Source organism: Miscanthus floridulus, chromosome 3 (assembly GCF_019320115.1).
Source record: "Miscanthus floridulus cultivar M001 chromosome 3, ASM1932011v1, whole genome shotgun sequence".
NCBI lineage: Eukaryota > Viridiplantae > Streptophyta > Magnoliopsida > Poales > Poaceae > Miscanthus > Miscanthus floridulus.
The window spans coordinates 112693619-112717418 of record NC_089582.1 but is presented as its reverse complement, the minus strand read 5'-3'; the positions used below and the strand labels follow the sequence as shown (position 1 = coordinate 112717418).

The 23800-nt window shown below is 43.7% G+C and overlaps 1 long non-coding RNA gene across 1 annotated transcript; it reads left to right on the top strand.

Moving 5' to 3' along the window:
- The first annotated feature begins 212 nt into the window (after positions 1-212).
- On the top strand, positions 213-23669 carry LOC136546525 (uncharacterized). The gene is made up of 3 exons (XR_010781388.1): positions 213-294; positions 23159-23316; positions 23401-23669. It is a non-coding gene; the product is annotated as an uncharacterized lncRNA (long non-coding RNA).
- Positions 23670-23800: the final 131 nt, after the last annotated feature.

The following is a 23800-nucleotide window of genomic DNA, read 5'->3' as shown; positions in this document are numbered from 1 at the left end:
CCACGTCGCTGCTGCCTATTTCGCCTTGGTCGTCATCGTCGTCGCCCCCTTCGTCGGTGCACCTCCGCTCACTTTCCTCGCTCTTAAACTCCGATCCTCGCCTGTCGCCTTGTCCTCCCTACTGTTTTTTCATGTCCCGTTAATTTGGGTGTGCTCATGTTCAATCGTGCGGCGTTATGGCCGATGATCAAGTACAGGGAGAAGCCCCCGGTGAATCTGCTGCTGCTCGGCCTCGTCACGCTCTGCTTCAGCCTCAGAGCATCGGCGTATTGACCAACGCCTTCACCAGCATTGGTACGGACGCATATCCCATCCCCGTTGTGTGTTTGCTGTAGTTGCTGTAGGTTGTTGGTATGATCACCCTGTTCGTTGGTTGGTGCTGGTGCTGGTTTGGGCTGGCTGTTGCTAGTTTTTTATGAGAGGAAAACACTGTTGGCTGGTTGAATAAGCCTGGCTGAAACCAACAAGCGAACAGGGTGAATGCATGATGCTGTTATTGATTCGTTGTGTTTGATCGGATGGGTTCTCAGTTGTGCATGGTGTAAGGAAAATGGACCTAGGTCCATTTATTTTGGATTTTGGTGTCATGATCAACACAACTAAGTTGGACTAATGAATTTATAAGTGATTGTTTTATAATTCAATAGGGTACAAGACATGACTTGGACAAAGACGACGTGATGATCCGATGATCAACACCACAAACAAGACCTTAGGAGCACAAGAGAAAACTCAAAATATCAAGCCAGCTCTAAGCACGAAGGTAGTAACCAAGACGTACGCAAGATCGTGAAGAAATGAGCTCACAGAAATGACCGGACGCTGAAAGAAAGTGACCGAATGCTCCGATCAGTGGCTCGGCATCAGCAGGCGTCAGGAGCAGCGACCGGACGCTGAAATCGACCGGACGCACTGATGGCACTATTCATTAGTCTGATAACACACTCAGCAAGTGACTGGGCGCTTGAAATGTCCTAATATGGCTAGAGGGGGGTGAATAGCCTATTTAAAATTCTACAAATCAACTAGAGCATTTTAATTAGTAAGACAAATAGTGAAATACAAACTTGCTCTAGCTCTACGAGGGTTGCAAGCCACCTATTCAACAATTTTAGTTGCAATGATTACTAGACACACAACTTGCTATGAAACTACTCACTAAGAGCTCTCAAACTTACTACACTAAAGAGCACCACTAGATGAACTTAAATAACAAATCAAGCTCTCAATTCTAATTACACTAAAGAGTTTGCCACAACTAGTTTGCAGGAATATAAAAGAGTGAGTAGGGTGATTATACCATCGTGTAGAGGGATGAACCAATCACAAGATGAAGATAAAATCAATCACTGAGAAAATGCCAAATGGCAAGAGACAATTGATTTTCTCCTGATGTTCACGTGCTTGCCAACACGCTACATCCCCGTTGTGTCGACCAACACTTGGTGGTTCGACGGCTAAGAGGTGTTGTACAAACCTCGTCCACACGATTGGACACCGCAAGAACCCACCCACAAGTGAGGTAACTCAATGACACGATCAATCCACTAGAGTTACCTTTCGGCGCTCCGCCGGAGAAGGTACAAATCCTCTCACAATCACCGGAGATGGCCACGAACAATCACCAACTCGTGCCAATCTTCCACCGCTGCACCAAGCCGTCTAGGTGGTGGCAACCACCAAGAGCAACAAGCGAAATCTGCAGTAAAACACGAATACCAAGTGCCTCTAGATGCAATCACTCAAGCAATACACTTGGATTCTCTCCCAATCTCACAAAGATGATGAATTAATGATGAAGATGAGTGGGAGGGCTTTGGCTAAGCTCACAAGGTTGCTATGTCAATGTAAATGGCCAAGAGAGTGAACTTGAGCCGGCTATGGGGCTTAAATAGAAGCCCCTACGAAATAGAGCCGTTGGGCTCCTCACTGCACTGAACACGGGCCGACCGGACGCTCCGAGTGTCCGGTCGTGCGATGTGTGCCACGTGTCCCTCTACGTTCAACCGTAGCTAGCCGATCTCAACGGTCGAGACACGACTAGACGCTACAGCAAAACTGACCGGACGCTGAACCCCCAGCGTCTGGTCGTTTACAGTAAGCTCCCAGAGACGACAAATCTTGACTGGACTCATCCGGTCGACCTTGACCGGACACAGCCAGTGTCCGATTAGTCTACATGATCTCGGTACTGCTATGTCAGCTTTGACCGGACGCTACCTTCCAACATCCGGTCAGTCCGAGACCTAGCGTCCGATCACAAGACTAACACCAGGTCTTCACTGCCATGCCTGACCGGACGCGCCGGTCCCTTTGTGAAACAGCGAGACTGGCCCTCTTTCATCACTATCTTCTTCACCTTTGCTCAAATATGCCAAACACCAAGTGTATTACCTTGTGCACATGTGTCAGTATATTTTCACAAATATTTTCAAGGGTGTTAGCACTACACTAGATCCTAAATGCATATGCAATGAGTTAGAGCATCTAGTGGCACTTTGATAACCGCATTTTGATACGAGTTTCACTCCTCTTAATAGTACGGCTATCAATCCTAAATGTGATCACACTCACTAAGTGTCTTGATCACTAAAACAAAATGGCTCCTACAATTTATACCTTTGCCTTGAGCCTTTTGTTTTTCTCTTTCTTCTTTTCCAAGTTTAAGCATTTGATCATCACCAAGCCATCGCAATTGTCATGATCTTCACCATTGCTTCATCACTTGGAGTAGTGCTACCTATCTCATAATCACCTTGATAAACTAGGTTAGCACTTAGGGTTTCATCAATTAACCAAAACCAAACTAGAGCTTTCAATCTCCTCATTTTTGGTAATTGATGACAATCCTTACACAAAGATATGAATTAAAGTTCAATTGAATTCATGTTGCTTGCCCAAGCATATTTACCATGTGTAAAGGATTATGGACAAGTTTCATAAATTCCAAATGGTAGTAATTGCTCCCCCTATATATGTGCTAAGAGTTTGGATTGTAGCTTGCACATATGCTTAGATAGGAAATATAGGAGACAATGTCTACCAAATGATGCTAAGGTATAAGAGATGGACCTTTGAAGCGTGATACCAATCGGAGTGCACCAATATACCTTCCTTAGCACTATTAGTAACTAGACATACACAAAAACTAGAATGCCACGTGAAATCAACATTAGAAGTACGGGTCTAGTTTCCATAAGAAGAACATAAGTCTAGTTACTTTAGCTCAATATCACTTGGAAACTCTTGAGATGAAATCATTAGATAACCTATGCATGCTAGATTTTTATTTCATCATTTCAATCTTACAATTAGCATACACCACACAAGCATAGATATTTGAACCTTAAAACTTGTGACATGCAAGCAAACATATATAATGCACATTTAAATGCACCATACAAGTTCATGAGCTTGCTCCCCCTATTTGTATACTCAAAATTTTAATTGATCCCCTTCTTTTGTCATATCTTATCTCTCCCCCTTTGTCATCAATATCTTTGTTGTCTTTTCACTATCTTTGTACACTATTTCTCCCCCTTTGTCATCAATGACCACAAAGGCTTAAAGTACAGATATGTTAGGATTATCAATGTCAACAATTAGTACAAAAGGTGAGCTCAAATTATAGATAGGTTGGGGTGAAATCGTGTGAAATGAGGATTATTTTTCCAATTTAGTTCAATCTAGATGACTTGCAAAAGATATTTAGTTCGGTTTGATCCAAGGACAAGCTTCTTCACACCTCCAAATAAGGGTTATCTTGTACCATATTGAGTTAAACACTTATAGCTTATTTTCTAGATCAAACACTAGGTTTATAAGCCCACAAACATGTCATATGCTACCACTAGATCATTTCAAACATACAAGCAATAGTGGTACCATACAGGCATCAAATTTATTTGATTTTCATGTATGAGCCTATTTAGATGCGAAATATGTCTAGATGCACTAATCATGTTCTTAGCAAGGATGTATGCCATGCCAATCAACTTTTACCTTGGATTGCTCAAAGGAGAGGCATGTCATATAATTGGGGGTGCATCAACACATATTGGAGAAGTCAAGTATGTTCAATTCATTCCTTAGCTTGCAAAACCTCTTCTCATCAAGTGGCTTGGTGAAGATATTGACAAGTTGATCTTCGGTGCCCACACTCTCAATGCAAATATCCCCTTTTTGTTGGTGATCTCCACTTGCATCCGATCAATCAGTAGCAGAAAAGCAGGACTTCGTCCCCAACGGCTACTTTCTCAGTGGGACTTATAAATACAACCTCCAACCGGCCAAATGAGTGTGTGGAGCTGAGAAAACATACCAAGGATGTTGATACACCATTTTAGTGATCTCCACTTGCATAGTGCTTAGTGTTTCATTAGGTGATTAGCGTAGGTGCTTTGCGAAGTGCTTAGGTTGATTAGACCACCGCTTATAAGCTTGCTCTAGGTTTAGGCCTAGTGTTTAGTAAGGTTTGCATATCTCTTACCACTCGGTGCTTGCGAGCACCATTGTTGTACATCGGAGGGGCTTGTAGTCTTGCGAGATCACACCAACCGAGTTTGTGGTGTGGCCGCCACCATGTACCAAAGGGAACAAGGCCCGCGGTGTTTTGCTCGAAAGCTTGATAGTGAAGATGGCAGGGAGCATCCGGAAGAGGCTTGCTAGAAGGCATGTTGGAGATCCACTTGCGCATGGGGAAGGCCCGAGGCTATCTACTGAGTTACCCCACCGAGAGCTTGACCCTTGCGAGGGATTCCTTGCGAGGGGCTCCAACGAGGACTAGAGAGAAGCTTACGTGCTTCTCGATACCTCGATAAAAATACCAAAGTCGTCGATGGGAGTTTGTATATCTCTACCTTGCTCTTTAGCTTCTGTATTTACATTGATTGTATTACTCCTTTTATGGTAGAGATAGTAACACACTAGCAAAACCATAGTTGCATATTTAGATAGTTTATCTTTTGCATAGGTTTTTGCTAGAGTTAGAAAAAGAGGCCATAGTTTATAGAGTTAGATTTTTAAGTTGCCTAATTCAACCCCCCCTCTTAGACGTCACGGTCCCCTACAATTGGTATCAGAGTCGGTTGGCTCAATTTGGGCCTTTGGCTTAACCGTCGTTGAGCCGATGCTACTTAGAGTAGTTGGGATGGATAACTCTAGGCTTCTGCACTTTGACGGCACTAACTTCCCCTATTATAGAGCTAGAATGGCTTGCTACCTTGAGGCGGTTGATTTGGGAGTTCGGAGAGTCACTCATGATGGGATGAAACCCATTAAGAATCCTGATAAACCCATGAAGAGTGATGAAAAGGAAATTCATTTCAATGCTAGAGCAAAGAATTGCTTGTTTGAATCATTTAGCATGGATGTGTTTAACCAAATATTTACTTTAAATACGGCACATGAAATTTGGTTAAAACTTCAAGAGCTCCATGGCGGCACAAGTAATGTTCGTGAGTAAAAACATTGTCTAGCTAAATAAAATTATGATTCCTTCGAAATGAATGATGATGAGCTTGTTCATGATATGTATTCTCGTTTGAATCTAATTATTAATGAGCTCCATTCTATAGGATTAACAAAGCTAGATGATGCGGACATCATGAGGAAGATCATCTCCGTGCTACCACAAAAGAAATATGCAAGCATCATTACCATCCTTCACAACATGGAGGACTTGAGCACCATGACCCCGGCCATAGTCATTGGCAAGATAGTGGCATTTGAAATGTCACGCAAGATGGGTCAAGAAGAAGCCTCTTCATCAAGCAAAGGCAAAGCTCTTGCATGTGGCAAGAAAAAGAAGATGAAGGGCAAGCAAGTTGAGACAAGCTCAAGCTCAAGCTCCTCAAGTGAAGAAGAAGATGATGATGAGGATGATGATGATGATGAAGATTCAAGTGATGATGATCAATCTTCCTCCTCCACCTCTGACCTTAATGAAGAATCAATCAAACTTATCAACAAGGTGGAGAAGATGATCCAAAGGCTCAATGTCAAGGGTGTGCCCATCCAAATTCAAGATATCATCTTCATCAATCAAAAAAATGAGCAAAGAAAAAGAGGATATTATGGATGCGGCGAGTTAGGACACTTTGTGGAAGTTTGTCCAAACAAGCTCACACCCATGACAAAGAAGAAGGCGTGCAAGAACCAAGCCCTCACATCAATAAGGTCATGGGATAATTCTTCAATTGAAGAAGAACACCATCACAAGAGGCGAGGGCGCAAGCACTCATCATCAAGCTCTTCATGTGTGTGCCTTATGGCATGAGGTAACGAAAGCCCATCCTCTAGTGAGAGTGATAGTAATGATGAAATGCCTTCTTATAAAGAAATTGTGCAATAAAATCTTAATTATGCTAAAGTTTGCACTAGTCAACAAAAGAAGCTTGAAAAAATAAAAGAAAAGCTAGATAGTTCACAAGAAGCATATAAAACTTTGCTTGAACAATATGAGAACTTTGCTAATCTCAATGTTGAACTATCTACTAAAATTGAGAAACTTGAGGCTAGTGCAACAACAAATGCATGCTCAATCAATGATGAGCAACTTGTAAAGAAAAATGAAAAATGAAAATAAAAGTTAGCTAGCTCACAAGATGCTTATAAAAGTTTACTTGCTAAAATGGAAATCATGTGTAAACACTGTAATAAGCTAACTAATAAAGTTGCTAATCTTGAAGCCATTGGTACAACCTCCACTAAGGCATCTAAAAAGAAAAGTTCTAACATGTCTAAAAAGGAGGCCTCTATTTCTTGTAATGATTTATGTTTAGACTCATCTTTATGCAACCAAGTTTGTATTGAGAAAGTTATTGTAGATACATGCACACAAGAGGTTGCAAAGGAGAATGAGCATCTCAAGCAAGAAGTAGCTCGCCTCACCAAGTTAATTATTACTAACCTATCGACTAGATTTGCACCTATACTAGAGCAAACATGTGATTAAGCAAATAATGATAACCAATTATCATTAACAACTTCCATATTGTCATATTCATTATAACTGTCCAAGTGTTCCATTAACATTACTACGATGAAGTAACTCAAGTCAAGAGCTCACTATCCAGGAGCGATGGCGATTCGAATCGATTCCTAACCAGCTGGTGATTTATTCCTTACACAAACCTCACTCACCTGCTAAAGTGAGATATTGATCACCGAGTCAACTATTCAGGAATCTCGAGTTTGCCAGGAACCACATGTACCCGGGGGCCGACCGACTGCACTTTGGTCTTATCATCTCACCCCCATGTCCTACCACACCTGCTCCGGCACAGTGCGCTACGGGCAATCTACTCGGCCCGAATAATCTCCCAGCTTCACGGTCGGAAGGTACTTTATCTGGCCAGCTAAATGTAAGGCATGCGTTCAACATGACTCGAGGCTCAACAACGGTCAGTCTTTAATCGACACAGACGGAAAGCACTACAGTCCAAAACTCTATAAGTCTCCATCCGGTCTCAACTTCATTTAACACTTAGTTATACCATGACTACATAGTTATCTAAGCAGATCCAGGTAACCACCTATAGCTCGTAGGTGATAGAAAATCACTCGACTTCTACCGGTCTAAGCCAGCTAAGCATTGACTCGACTACGGATACTAGGGTAACAAGGATATAGTGTAACAAAGGTAGACAAGGTATAATGCAGCAATGGTTGCAAACAACTCCTGAACATAATGCATCGATTAAAGTAAAGCATTGAATTAATGATTGCAAACCGGGGAGAAAAATGCTCCGGGGCTTGCCTCTCTCGAAGGAGCTCGGGCGGTGATCGGGGCACTCTAGAAGTTCCTCAACATCCTCCTCGTCGGCTTCGGGCACTTCCTGTGGCTGCACCTCGAGCTCCTCCTCGGGCTCCTTGGGTAAGATGACTGGGTTCTCGGTTTGCGATCCTATATGATGCAATGTGCATAAGTGCTTATGCAATCGGTGCATCGAATGAGATGAATACAATGGATATGCTTGAATGCAAGGTAGTCAACATCATCCAAGAACATATACTACAAGCACATGTCATCTACTGCATTCTCTTCTACTACTAATATGCGAAGTCAACACATCTTATTAATTGCTTCAAAGATACACCAAAGCTTCACTAATTTCTTAATCACACATAAAGTCACACTTAATTAAACCCTAATTAATAATAGGTTTGAATAGTAACATCTATTTTTATTGCTTAGAAAAATCTTAGAAAATTACCATAGCACAGTACTACCCTAAGTAGTCTACCATCAGATTTTCATGGTATTTGAATGAGTGGATTAGCCTACACAAAAATAACAAGCTATGGCATGATTATGAACATAAAAATACTTTGTACTGTGAAAAGTGTCAAACAACAGAGGAAATATTTTTCCTATGTTCTACATAGCAGATAATCACTGTACAAAAATTATCACATGCATGTTTTATACAATCTTTGCTCTCTAGCAAAAATAACAAAAATCAGCCATTAAAGGTACTTGAACTACACCTCATAATTTTTCTACAGCACATGCATGACACATATTTTTCCTAGGAAGTACATTACATAAGAAGATTAACAAACTTGGAAATCATATTTTTCTGAAGCCTATAGGTTTTTCTACATATTTTTCAAGTTATCAGCAATATCAAGGATTAAATAAAGCTCTACAGAAAAGTATATTAAAAATGACATGCAATAATTTCTCATGTAGATCTGGTGACAAGGAACCTAGCAAAATTTATTTCAATAGATTTGGAGCAAATTTGAGTATACAAACATTTTCCAAATCATTTCTCTTTCCAAATAATAAAAGAAAATTGAAAACGAAATCTTCCTACTCCTACTGGGCCGGCCCGTGGATACCAACTGGCCCACGGCCACACTCGGCCTGCTCAGACCGAGCTAAAGGGAAGGGCGGCGGCCTGGCTTGGGGCTTCGGCCCAAGCCAGCCTGGCCCAGCTCGGTCAAGGCAAGAAGCCACACCGGCGTCGAGACGCCACGGCGGCGTGGGCTCTGCCAGCGGGCCGGCGGCCATTGCCGGCCGGGTCAGGGCAAGCGGGTGAGCGCGTGGGGTTCGCAAGGAGGTGGTGAACCCGAGCAGGCAACTAGGAAGGGTGGAGGAGGGAAGGAGGACGCATTCCACGGTGGCCGAGCACGGCGGCACCATGGCTGACGGCGGTGAAGCGCGCAAAAAGGCTCTACCTTGGCTCAAAGGCGTCACAACCGTGAGCACTAGGTGTCGGAGAGTGAGGCGGAGCTGCTAGTAGGCAGAATCAAGGAATGAGGCACGGGAGGAGGAGCACGTCGCCGGCGGAGCGACTGCGGCGCTCGGTGGCAGAGCTCGCTGCGCGTGGGAGCTGAGGCTGCTGCGGCTGGCTGAGTGGGGAGGCGAGCGGAGTGGAGAGCGCAGCGCTGCTCGGCAGGTGTAGGCGCGCGCGTGGAGGGCGAGGCAGACCGGCTGCGACGTGCGACGGGCGTCGCCGGCGCATGGTCGCCACGTGGCGAGCGTGCTCTGGCGCGGTCGGGACGCGGCGCGCGGGAACGGGCGTGGCGCAGCGCTGGGGCAGGCTGGACGCGGTGCTGGGCTGGGCCGAACGCGGGGCGCGCGGGCGGCGGGTGCTGCGGCAGGCCAGGCCAGCTTCGGCCGTGGGCCGAGAAGCGAGGCGGTGGCCCGTGAAAGGAGAAAAGCATTTTTTTCAATTTTTGATTTTTAAGGAAATTTCAAATACCAGTTTTCAAATATCATTTTGAGCAAGAAAATAACTTTTTTTGAAAATGGCCCAAAAATAAAAGTTGCTTAGAATTTAGTCCTCTACAACTTTGCTTAGTCCTCTACAACTTTGCTTTTATGACCAAAGTCCAATTTTAGCTAGATTTTGAATTATAAAATTAAAGTCAATTTTAACTCAAAACCCTAATTTTGGAGAATTATTTTTAAAGCAAAATTTGGCAATAATTTGAATACAAACTCTACTCCAAAAATTGTGCTAAATAATTCTAGATGATTTACAATGATAGCCAAACATGTTTTACTAACCTAGCAAGCATAATTAGGGCAAAAACAACTCTAAACAAGTGTATGCAACATTCATGTTTCACGAGCATGTTTCGTATGTTTCGAAGCAGGGTTTCAGTTATTATTTACATGATTAGACATGTATGATTAGGATGCTTGATGATGCATGACATGCATGATTTGCAGTGCCTAAATGCTGGCATAACAACAGGGTGTTATAGCCCTCCCCCTTATAAAAATTTTGTCCCGAGATTTGGGTTATGAACCATTTGTTATAAAAATCTTCATAAGCTTTTTGTAGATATTCTCCCATTTCCTAGGTTGCATCTCCCTTATCATAATGATTCCACTGTATCTTGTATGTTTTCACCATACTATTCCGAGTAGCACGTTCTTTAGTGTCTAACACACGGACTGGTTGCTCACGATACACCAAGTCTGATTTGAGTTGGATGCCTCGAGGTTCTATTCTTTCCTCCGGGACACGCAAACATTTCTTGAGATGGGATACATGGAAAATCGAGAAGATGGTACTCATTGTCTCAGGTAACTCTAACTTGTAAGCTACTGGACCTCTTTTTCTAAGATCTTGTATGGTCCTACGAATCTAGCGGCAAGCTTTCTTCGGACTCCAAACCTTTTCTTCTTCATTGGCGTGACCTTCAGATAAACATAGTCACCAACTTCAAACATAAGGGGTCTCCTTCTTCTGTCTGCATAACTTTTCTGATGTGATTGAGCTACCTTCATATTTTGTTGAATAATATGAACTTTCTTCTTGGCTTCTTCTACAAAGTCAATGCCATAATACCTTTTATCTTTAGGCTCGACCCAATTTAGTGGTGTTCTACATTTTCTACCATACAAAGCTTCGAATGGAGCCATCTTGATGCTTTCTTGATAACTATTATTGTAAGCAAACTTAGCTAATGGTAACCATGACTCCCATGATCCCTTAGAAGACAACACACAGGCTCTTAACATATCCTCCAAAATAGCATTCACTCGTTTAGTCTGACCATCTATCTGAGGATGATAAGCGGTACTACAAATCAAACTAGTTCCTAAGCCTTTGTGCAAATGTTCCCAAAAGTGAGCCGTGAACTGTGATCCTCTATCAGATACTATAGTCTTTGGTATACCATGCAACCTCACAATTTTGGCGATATACTTCTCGGCATATTGAGGTGGTCGATATTCTGTCTTGACAGGTAAGAAATGAGCGGTCTTAGTAAGACGGTCCATAATTACCCAAATTGAATCATGTCCTTTTTTAGTAGTGGGCAAACCCGAGATAAAATCCATACTTATATCATCCCACTTCCAACTAGGGACTGACAAGGGTTGCAACAAACCGGTAGGTTTCATATGAATGGCTTTCACTCTACAACATGTGTCACATCTGGCGACATATGCTGTAACTTCTTTCTTCATTTTGGTCCACCAATAACGAGGTCTTAGTTCTTGATACATCTTACTACTTCCCAGATGGATAGCTAGCTTAGAAAGGTGAGCTTCATCCATGAGTTTATTCCTAAGCTCTCGATCCTTGGGAACTACAAGACGGTCGTCAAACCACAACATACCCTGTTCATCTAATTTAAAGTGCTGAGATGGCTTCTCTTTTATTTTCTCTTTGATGTGGAATATTCCCTTGTTGGTTTTCTGGCCTTCTATTATCTTACTCTCAAAAGAGCAACTAATCTGAATACTATGTAACATAGTAGGATGCATCAGATCGAACCCATCTTCAAGTAATGGCTGCACATTCAAGTAATGTGACTTTCTGCTCAAAGCATCTGCCACTACATTGGCCTTTCCAGGATGATATTGCACATTCAAGTTGTAATCCTTGATCAATTCCAACCATCTGCGTTGTCTCATGTTTAGCTCTGGTTGGGTAAAGATGTACTTGAGACTCTTGTGATCTGTGAAAATGTTGCACACATTAGCAAGTAGATAATGTCTCCAAATTTTTAGGGCATGCACAACTGCAGCAAGTTCAAGATCATGTGTTGGATAGTTAACCTCGTGCTTTCTCAATTGACGTGAGGCATAAGCAATGACTCTCCTTTCTTACATAAGAACATAGCCCAATCTAGTTTTTGATGCCTCGCAAAATACATCAAATGGTTTCTCGATATCTGGTTGTGCTAGAATAGGAGCAGTGGTCAACAGTTTCCACAAAGTGTGAAAAGCTGCTTCACACTCCTCTGTCCACACAAACTTGTGATCCTTCTGTAGCAGACTTGTCATAGGCTTGGCAATCTTCGAGAAGTCTGGTATAAAACGACGATAGTAACCGGCTAGTCCTAAGAAACTTCTAATCTCAGGAACTATGTTCGGTGCCTTCCAATCCATAACCTCTTGCACCTTACTTGGATCGACTGAAACTCCATTTTCTGACAGAATGTGACCAAGGAAAGGAACTTTCTTCAACCAGAATTTGCATTTGCTAAACTTAGCATACAGTTGATGATCTCTAAGTCTGGTCAAGACAATTCTTAGATGCTCTTCATGATCCTTCTCGTTCTCAGAGTACACCAGAATGTCATCAATGAACACGACCACAAACTTATCCAATTCTAGCATGAAAACTGTATTCATCAAAAACATAAAGTATGCAGGAGCATTTGTCAAGCCAAAGGACATGACAAGATACTCATACAACCCGTATCTGGTGGAAAATGCAGTTTTCAGTATATCTTGTGGCCTAATCTTGATCTGATGATAACCGGATCTCAAATCTATTTTTGAGAACATCTTAGCCTTAGCTAACTGGTCAAACAGAACATCAATATAAGGCAAGGGATACTTATTCTTGATGGTTACAGCATTAAGTGACCTATAATCTACGCACATTCTCAATGTGCCCTCTTTCTTCTTCTTCACAAACAAGGCGGGACATCCCCATTCAGACTTGCTTGGCCAGATAAACCCCTTTTTCGATAAATCTTCTAGTTGCTTCTTCAGCTCAGCTAATTCATCTGGAGGCATCCGATAGGGTCTCCTTGAAATCAGAGCTGTTCTGGGGATTAACTCAATTCCAAACTCAATATCCCTATCCGGTGAAAGACCAGGTAGCTCATCCAGGAATACATCTAGAAATTCACACACTACCAGAATCTTATGAATAGGAATGACTGCCGTAGCACATGTCACACTTATAAGGTCTGTTCTCCGAGGCAATGGTACTTAGAAAGTACCCTCACCCAGAGGATCCTTAAGGGTAAGTACTCGACTTTCAATATCTATGACTACTCCCCAATCCTTCATCCAATTCATCCCTATAATGACATCCAAAACTAGTCCAGGCATAACTATCAAGTTCACTTAGAACTTCCTGCTACCTAATTCAAGGGTTGCCCCTCGAACCATCCAATTGGTCAAAACATCAGCCCCTGCTGAACTTATACGGTAACCATAACCCAATTCTATGCATAGTTGTTTATATTTCTGTGTAAATACTTGACTCATAAAAGAATGCGATGATCCAAAATCAAAGAGAACAACTGCAGGGTTTTGGTTGACAGGAAACTTACCAGCAGTGATGAGCTCTCCCTCAGGAATCTCATCCACAGTTGTACTATGCACCCTAGCATTATAAGTCTGCTTCTTCTTCTTGGGCAGATAAGGATAAAACCTTAAGAAGTGGCTGGGTTGATCACAGTTATAGCAGGGTCCCCTCACTGTCCCAGCAGATCCCATAGCTCCCTTGGAACTACCTTGTACCGTTGTTGCGGCTGCCTTGTTGGGCTGTACTGCCATCTTGTAAGGCTTCTGGGGTCCATGGAAATTCTAACTTCTCTACTGAGGTGGCCTGAACCTAGCGCTAGGTGCCGATGGGCGATATGGAGGATGACCTCCCGCAGGTGCTCTTGCTTGGGACAGACCACCCTCTAGTGCTCGCTTGCGAGTCTTGGCTGCGGTGCTGGCGTTGTTGTTCTTTTCCTGCTTCAGACAGTCGCTGATGAAGTCATTGAATCTGACGCGGTTGTTGGTACCCACATGCTTCATCCTTTTTGGATTGAGTCCCCTCTTGAAACTGGCGATTCTCTTAGCATCGGTGTCAACCATGTCGGGAGCATAACGACACAAGTTGTTGAAGGCATGCAAATATTGTGTCACGGTCTTAGTGCCCTAATTCAATGCCAAGAACTCTCCCAACTTCATCTCGGTCAGCCCAGGTGGAATATAAACTCCACGGAAGGCCTCAGTGAACTCTCTCCATGAAATCTGAGCATTTGGAGGGAAGGTGGTGCGATGGTGCTTCCACCACATCCCCGCTGGTCCTTGCAACTGATGTGTAGCATACTCCATTTTCAATACCTCAGTCATCCTCAACACACGGAATTTATCTTCCATAGTATTGATCCATTCCTCAGCATCGAGTGGCTCTGTTGCTTCCTTGAATATTGGTGGCCTGGTGTCCATAAAATCTTTGAAGTTGCTATATTGGTTCACTCCAATACCACCACCCTGATTGTTACCACGCTGAACGTTGTTGGCGATGGTACGCAAAAAATCCTCCATGTTCTTCTGGAATTGTTCCGCGTTGCGCTGACTCCCGAGCAACTATGCAAGGAACATCTCTGGGGTAAACGGGGGAAGAGGTGGCAAATGCGGTTCATGGGGAGGCTCATTGTTGTTGCCGTGGTTTCCACCATCACCACCGGTCCTCGCACCGTTAGCACCGGTCTCAGCGGCCTCATATGTGGTACGGCGAGTGTTTGTCATTTGCATATTTTAGCAACAAGTAATGATTGAGTGAAGCTGTAATAATTACGAGTGAAGGAAAAATTATGCCGTACTAAATTTACTGGAGAGAATAAATTCATACAATAAAACAGAGGCACAACAATCGCATCCCAATTAAAACAACATTACTTAATCGAATTACTTCAACAGCAAACATCGCGTCCATACAACCAATTGCCAGCATACATACACTGGACTTTTATGCGTTCAGATATCGCATTCTTAATCAAGTTCCAACCACATGTCAAGTCTCATAAGTTCGAAGCAAAATACATTAGGTTACATGCCAACAAAAGAAAGGTCATCGCGACAGGACCTAGATACTAGCGCAAGGCAACTAGCCTACTCCTCGGGGCCATCGTCGGGATCAGAGATGTCACCATCGCCCCCAGGTGAAACTACAGGCTCGTCCTCGTTGTCGTTGTCGATGTCCATGCCAGCGGCGTCTGGTGGAGCATATGGGCCAACCCCATTGTAAAGCACGTGAAACTCCTCATGCAGGTTGCCGTTGTACTCCTCTAGCTCATCGACCCTCTGTAGCAGAAGGTCCCTCTCGTCCCAGACTTCATTCCTTTCCTAAACCAACTGTCCAATCATACGGTCCACATTGTTGTTGGCTTGAGTCAACGTATGCACCCGCTACATAGCTCTATCACCTCTCTCAATCACCTGGTTTTGCTGTAAGTTCATATCAGCTAACTGCTCCTGCAAACTAGCTATAGCATGTGCCTGTCTCTTCTTCTGCTTTCTCCCCTTGAGCTTATCCTGACCATGTAAGCCAGTCAAAGTCCAGTAGGTACTCTTGAGACCCTCATACGCTCTGATGGTGGCGAACATAGCACTCATAGCCTGATTGTCGCTAGCCTATCCCTCAGCTAGACCTCTGACCAAGGCACTTCCCTAAGGCTAAACCCAAATAGCATCACGAGGATCATCCCTAGGAAAGGTGCCAGCTAGAGCTACTACAAGCCCACTGGGAAATCTGCTCATGATATCCCTGATGACATGGAAAGCTGCTCCCTCTGCACCCTCAGCAGGAGTGCGACCCTCAAACTCCAAGTGCCAACCATCCCAATCTGGAGCATCACCAAGAGTAGGAACCGTGATCTCTACCACTGTGAGTCCATCCTCTGCTAACTGGCTCTCATTCCAAGAGTACACCAGATCTTGACCCTCTGAGTACCCCACGTCATGGAGCACTCTCCAAAGCAAGGTCGGCATGCCAAACTCGCTCAAGAAGGTGTCTGTGGTGCGGTGCTCCCTTAGGGCCAACGGACGTCAAGGTGCTCTTCCTCCGGTGGACTTACGAGTGGTTTGCTTTGTGCGGGCCATCTGTAGCAAAAGTTCTTTTATTACCCTGGGGAAACATATTTTAGGTGATACAACTTTTATCAAAATGAGATAATCAATTTATAAGGGGAGGAATGCATGACATGAATGAAATGCACAAGTAATATGATGTATGTACGTGCCGTACGTTCTCACAAACTTATGAAATAAATAATTTCTAGCGACGATTCGGTGGCATACAAACAATCTCTCAAATACGTAGCTAATATGTTCTACACGATAGCATTGTTATGTACCTGCAGAAGATTCATTTCAGCCCAATGAATGCATAAAAGCATTAAATTTTATCTACACGCTCTACATGAATCCCCAGATACGTGTACAATGGTAGTAACTACCCGAACCATCATCCTATTGACGGCATCGCCTCAACAGACGGAATACCCACACATAAGATACCTTCGTAAAACATGCATCGAACATGTAATTACTCCAGCATCATATAAGCATTCACTCTAGATCGGCGGTGTATCCGATCATGCTCTCACAACTCACACTTACCGAGGCGTAGAGGCAATTGATCCATACACTACCACTCAAACAAGTGGCACTCATACAATAGCACGCCGTATGAGCGATGAAAGAGAAATATGATGCAAGAACCCCAAGTCAGTACTTAATTAAGCCACCTAAAGTCCTTAACTGGGCATAAAGGATATGACCACTGACACACTTTATAGTTTGGAAATCACGTTTTTCAAATATCTTTTTGTTTTAAATACACTTGTGAATAGTAACATGCTAAACCATGCTCTGATGCCAGCTGTAACAGAACCGACCAATTATACGAAATTAAGTAAGAAAATCATCCGCCAGAGCAGACGATTTAGCAAACTTATGCCCGTATAACCCGGTAGTCCATGAAATCACGAAGTATTTCAAACCAACTCACATCCCAGCCAAGATCGTAATAAGTTTAGCGGTCACCATCACATATTACATAAAAGTTTGCATCTCAGATATATCAGAGTTTAAACATAGTTATTACAAAATGAGTTCAAATAGAAGTAGTGGAAGCCATTTGTTCAAAGCCACACACACTCACACGGAGTTCAAATACAGTGCCAGCTAATGATCATCTCCAACAAAAGCATCAGACGAGACATAAGGAATGACCATGCCCATGGTCCTAAGCATCACCCATCGCAGGATAAAGGCAGTTGATACAGTAGCCATAATACATCTGTCCATCTACAACAAGTGGGAATAAAACCCTGAGTACGAGAAGGTACTCAGCTAGACTTACCTGACATAACCGAAAATAAGTGACACCAAGGATTATGAAGGCTTTATAGTAGGGTAGCTGACTCATTTGCAAAAAGAAGCATTTTTAGCATTTCAAGAACCTTTCCAAAAGCATTATTGTCAAGTTAATTATTACTAACATGTCGACTAGATTTACACCTATACTAGAGCAAACATGTGATTAAGCAAATAATGATAACCAATGATCATTAACAACTTCCATATTGTCATATTCATTATAACTGTCCAAGTGTTCCATTAACATTACTACGATGAAGTAACTCAAGTTAAGTGCTCACTATCCAGGAGCGATGGCGATTCGAATCGATTCCTAACCAGCTGGTGATTTATTCCTTACACAAACCTCACTCACCCGCTAAAGTGAGATATTGATCACCGAGTCAACTATCCAGGAATCTCGAGTTTGCTAGGAACCACATGTACCCGGGGGCCGACCGACTGCACTTTGGTCTTATCATCTCGCCCCCGTGTCCTACCACACCTGCTCCAGTACAGTGCGCTGTGGGCAATCTACTCGGCCCGAATAATCTCCTAGCTTCGCGGTCGGAAGGTACTTTATCCGGCCAGCTAAATGTAAGGCATGCGTTCAACATGACTCGAGGCCCAACAACGGTCGGTCCTTAATCGACATAGACAGAAAGCACTACAGTCCAAAACTCTGTAAGTCTCCGTCCGGTCTCAACTTCATTTAACACTTAGTTATACCATGACTACATAGTTATCCAAGCAGATCCAGGTAACCACCTATAGCTCGCAGGTGACAGGAAATCACCCGACTTCTACCAGTCTAAGCCAGCTAAGCATTGACTCGACTGCGGATACCAAGATAACAAGGATATAGTGTAACAAAGGTAGACAAGGTATAATGCACCAACGGTTGCAAACAACTCCTGAACATAATGCATCAATTAAAGTAAAGCATTGAATTAATGATTGCAAACCGGGGAGAAAAATGCTCCGGGGCTTGCCTCTCTCGAAGGAGCTCGGGCGGTGATCGGGGCACTCCGGAAGTTCCTCAACATCCTCCTCGTCGGCTTCGGGCACTTCCTGCGGCTGCACCTCGAGCTGCTCCTCGAGCTCCTCGGGTATGATGACTGGGTTCTCGGTTTGCGATCCTATATGATGCAATGTGCGTAAGTGCTTATGCAATCGGTGCATCGGATGAGATGAATACAATAGATATGCTTGAATGCAAGGTAGTCAACATCATCCAAGAACATATACTACAAGCATATGTCATCTACTGTATTCTCTTCTACTACTAATATGCGAAGTCAACACATCTTATTAATTGCTTCAAAGATACACCAAAGCTTCACTAATTTCTTAATCACACATAAAGCCACACTTAATTAAACCCTAATTAATAATAGGTTTGAATAGTAACATCTATTCTTATTGCTTAGAAAAATCTTAGAAAATTACCATAGCACAGTACTACCCTAAGTAGTCTACCATCAGATTTTCATGGTATTTGAATGAGTGGATTAGCCTACACAAAAATAACAAGCTATGGCATGATTATGAACATGAAAATACTTTGTACTGTGAAAAGTGTCAAACAACAGAGGAAATATTTTTCCTATGTTCTACACAGCAGATAATCACTGTAAAAAAATTATCACATGCATATTTTATACAATCTTTGCTCTCTAGCAAAAATAACAAAAATCAACCATTAAAGGTACTTGAACTACACCTCATAATTTTTATACAGCACATGCATGACACATATTTTTCCTAGGAAGTACATTACATAAGAAGATTAACAAACTTGGAAATCATATTTTTCTGAAGCCTATAGGTTTTTCTACACATTTTTCAAGTTATCAGCAATATCAAGGATTAAATAAAGCTCTACAGAAAAGTATCTTAAAAATGACATGCAATAATTTTCTCATGTAGATCTGGTGACAAGGAACCTAGTAAAATTTATTTCAACAGATTTGGAGCAAATTTGAGTATACAAACATTTTCTAAATTATTTCTCTTTCCAAATAATAAAAGAAAATTGAAAACGAAATCTTCCTACTCCTACTGGGCCGGCCCGTGGAAACCAACTGGCCCACGGCCACACTCGGCCTGCTCAGACCGAGCGAAAGGGAAGGGCGGCGACCTAGCTTGGGGCTTCGGCCCAAGCCAGCCTGGCCCAGCTCGGCCGAGGCAAGAAGCCACGTCGGCGTCGAGACGCCACGGCGGCGCGGGCTCTGCCAGCGGGCCGGCGGCCATTGCCGGCCGGGTCAGGGTAAGCGGACGAGCGCGCGGGGTTCGCAAGGAGGTGGCGAACCCGAGCAGGCAACTAGGAAGGGTGGAGGAGGGAAGGAGGACGCATTCCACGGCGGCCGAGCACGGCGGCGCCATGGCTGACGGCGGCGAAGCGCACAAAAAGGCTCTACCTTGGCTCAAAGGCGTCACAACCGCGAGCACCAGGTGCTAGAGAGCGAGGCAGAGCTGCTGGCGGGCGGAATCGAGGAATGAGGCGCAGGAGGAGGAGCACGTCGCCGGTGGAGCGACTGCAGCGCTCGGTGGCAGAGCTCGCTGCACGCGGGAGCTGAGGCTGCTGCGGCTGGCTGAGTGGAGAGGCGAGCGGAGTGGAGAGCGCAGCGCTGCTCGGTAGGTGTAGGCGCGCGCGTGGAGGGCGAGGCAGACCGGCTACGACGCGCGGCGGGCGTCACCGGTGCATGGTCGCCACGCGGCGGGCATGCTCTGGCGCGGTCGGGACGCGGCGCACGGGAACGGGCGCGGCGCAGCGCTGGGGCAGGCCGGACGCGGTGCTGGGCTAGGCCGAACGCGGGGCGCGCGAGCGGCGGGCGCTGCGGCAGGCCAGGCCGGCTTCGGTCGTGGGCCGAGAAGCAAGGCGGCGGCCCGTGAAAGGAGAAAAGCATTTTTTTTCATTTTTGATTTTTAAGGAAATTTCAAATACCAGTTTTCAAATATCATTTTGAGCAAGAAAATGACTTCTTTTGAAAATGGCCCAAAAATAAAAGTTGCTTAGAATTTAATCCTCTACAACTTTGCTTTTATGACCAAAGTCCAATTTTAGCTAGATTTTGAATTATAAAATTAAAGTCAATTTTAACTCAAAACCCTAATTTTGGAGAATTATTTTTAAAGCAAAATTTGGCAATAATTTGAATACAAACTTTGCTCCAAAAATTGTGCTAAATAATTCTAGATGATTTACAATGATAGCCAAACATGTTTTACTAACCTAGCAAGCATAATTAGGGCAAAAACAACTCTAAACAAGTGTATGCAACATTCATGTTTCACGAGCATGTTTCGTATGTTTCGAAGCAGGGTTTCAGTTATTATTTACATGATTAAGCATGTATGATTAGGATGCTTGATGACGCATGATATGCATGATTTGCAGTGCCTAAATGCTGGCATAACACCAGGGTGTTACAGTAGTCTCATTGCAAGGAAAATGGAGTCCTTAGAGTTAAGCATCGTACTTCAAATATCCACCACCTATTGCAAGTGGTAAAAATCAAATTGGCTTCCTACATGTGGTATTTCTAAACCGATATCATTATGTTGATTTCATTTTGATATTTATATGCTTTCTTCATGCACTATATAGATTAAATTCTCTTAGGAAATAATTTGCTAATTATGCATATGTTTTGTCTTCTATAATATGTATGCATATATTTAGGGGGAGCTTAATCTATATAATGTGAGAGTCAAATTTTGTGACCTATTCCACTCTACACACAAAGGATCACAAAGTTTGACCCTCCCTTATGCTACTAATGTCTTCTTTTTCAGTGTTTGATTCCAAAGGGGGAGAATTTAGAGGACCAAAAGCAAACATTAATTTATAGGATCAAAAGCTAGATCATAATAATTTACAAGTGGTAATGGTCTAAAAGTGATGTCTACAAGTGGTAATGGTCCAAGAAAGGGACAATAGTGGATTTTGGATTGCCTATGTAATGGGAAGAAGTTGTAGGAAGCAAGGCTTAAATCCATAATGCTATATGGGGACATTTGCAAGGGTAAGATAAGTTTTTATGTAGTATCTTTTAGTCTTTCAAGTAGTATCTTCTAGCATCATATAACATTGTCCCTTGCATTGCATCCTAGCAAGTAGATAGCTTTTAAATTACAAATTTTGATTATTTGATTGCTTTGATCGTGTTGTCATCAATCACTAAAAAGGAGGAGATTGTAAGGAAAATGGACCCTAGGCCCATTTACTTTGGATTTTGGTGTTTGATGGCCAACACAACCAAGTTGGACTAATGAATTTGCAAGCGATTGTTTTGTAGTTCAATAGGGTGCAAGACGTGACTTAGACAAAGGCGACGTGATGATCCGATGATCAACACCACAAGCAAGACCTTAGGAGCATAAGAGAAGACCCAAGATATCAAGCTAAGTCTAAGCACGAAGATAGGAACCAAGCCATACGCAAGATCGTGAAGAAATGAGCTCACAGAAGTGACCGGACGATGGACCAAACGCTGGAAGAAAGTGACCGGACGCTCCGATCAGTGGCTCGACATCAGCAGGCGTCAGGAGCAGCGACCGAACGCTGAACAAGTGAATCGACCGGACACACCAATGGCACTGTTCATTAGTCCGACAACACACTCAGCAAGTGACCGAACGCTGGCGGCAAACCGACCAGACGCAGGACAGCAGCGTCCGATCGAGTACAGAAAGGTTCCAGAGCGGCGAACTTGCGACCGGACGCGTCCAGTGGTAAGTGACCGGACGCTGGCAGCGTCCGATCAGTTGTTCGCGACTCCAACGGTCGGGACGACCGGACACGTCCGATCAGGACGACTCCAGCGTCCGGTCAGTAGCAGAAAAGCGGGACTTCGTCCCCAATGGCTACTTTCTCAGCGGAGCTTATAAATACAACCCCCAACCAGCCAAATGAGTGTGGAGCTTAGGAAACATACCAAGCGTGTTGATACACTATTTTAGTGACCTCCACTTGCATAGTGCTTAGTGTTTCATTAGGTAATTAGCGTAGGTGCTTTGTGAAGTGCTTAGGTTGATTAGACCACCGCTTATGCGCTTGCTCTAGATTTAGGCCTAGTGTTTAGTAAGGTTTGTATACCTCTTGTCACTCGGTGTTTGCGAGCACCATTGTTGTACATCGGAGGGGCTTGTAGTCTTGCGAGATCACACCAACCGAGTTTGTGGTGTGGCCGCCACCGTGTACCGGAGGGAACAAGGCCTGCGACGTTTCGGCTGGAAGCTTGATAATGAAGACGGCGGGGAGCATCCAGGAGAGGCTTGCCGGAAGGCACGTCGGAGACCCACTTGTGCGTGGGGAATGCCCGAGGCTATGTACGGAGTTACCCGACCGAGAGCTTGGCCCTTGCGAGGGATTCTTTGCGAGGGGCTCCAACGAGGACTAGGGGGAAGCTTGCGCGCTTCTCGATACATCGGTAAAAATACCAGAGTCATCGACGGGAGTTTGCATATCTCTACCTTGCTCTTTAGCTTCTGCATTTACATTGATTGTATTACTCCTTTTGCGGTAGAGATAGCAACACACTAGCAAAACCGTAGTTGCACATTTAGATAGTTTATCTTTTACATAAGTTTTACTAGGGTTAGAAAAAAAAACCATAGTTTACAGAGTTAGATTTTTAAGTTACCTAATTCATCCCCCTCTCAGGCGTCACGGTCCCCTACAGATGGGAACGTTATTTAGTTGTGTGGCTTTCAGGCAATGCTGAAATGTTATTTGTATCTCTCTGTCTACTGTTTTATGGAGGTTTGTTGTCTTAATGATCTGCAATTTTTATATGTTAACAGGTAGGGGGGTTTTGCAATTTACGGTCCTTACAGGAGCTGCTATGATTAACCTCATCATCTACACGTTATGGGCAGCCATGAGGCAGTACCAAGTCACCACCTACTGCCCCTTCCTGATCAACCACGTCCACATGTTTTTGTTCTACTTGATTATTCAGGTTTTCTTTCCTTTCATAATGTTTTCAACAGTTCCTTACCTGCCTGATGCGTTTCTATCTCACGGTGTATTTGGGTCCTGCCAGGCCTACTGTCCCCTGGGAAGCTTCAACGTGACCTTCTTCGGGTGCTTCTTCGCCATGATGTTCGCTGTGTTCATCGTCCATGACATACCCCTGTTGATCGAGCGCCACTCATACAATGAACACGTCTTCGCTGCCATATCGTTGTTCCCAGACCTCGTCAACCTTCCCGGCTCTTATTGTCTGGCACCCTGTAAACGACATTGTTAGTTGTACAAATGTGTCCGATGGTTTTACATAATCTTAATATTAGACCTGTATAAGGTACCTTGTACTGCATGTATCTCTGCATAAGGCAGTTAAGCCACAAGTCGAATGCTAACCACTAACACTAACGTAGTCTTTTGTTTCCGAGTTGTTTGTCTTCAATTGGTTGTAGGAACAATGAAGAAGATATCAAGGG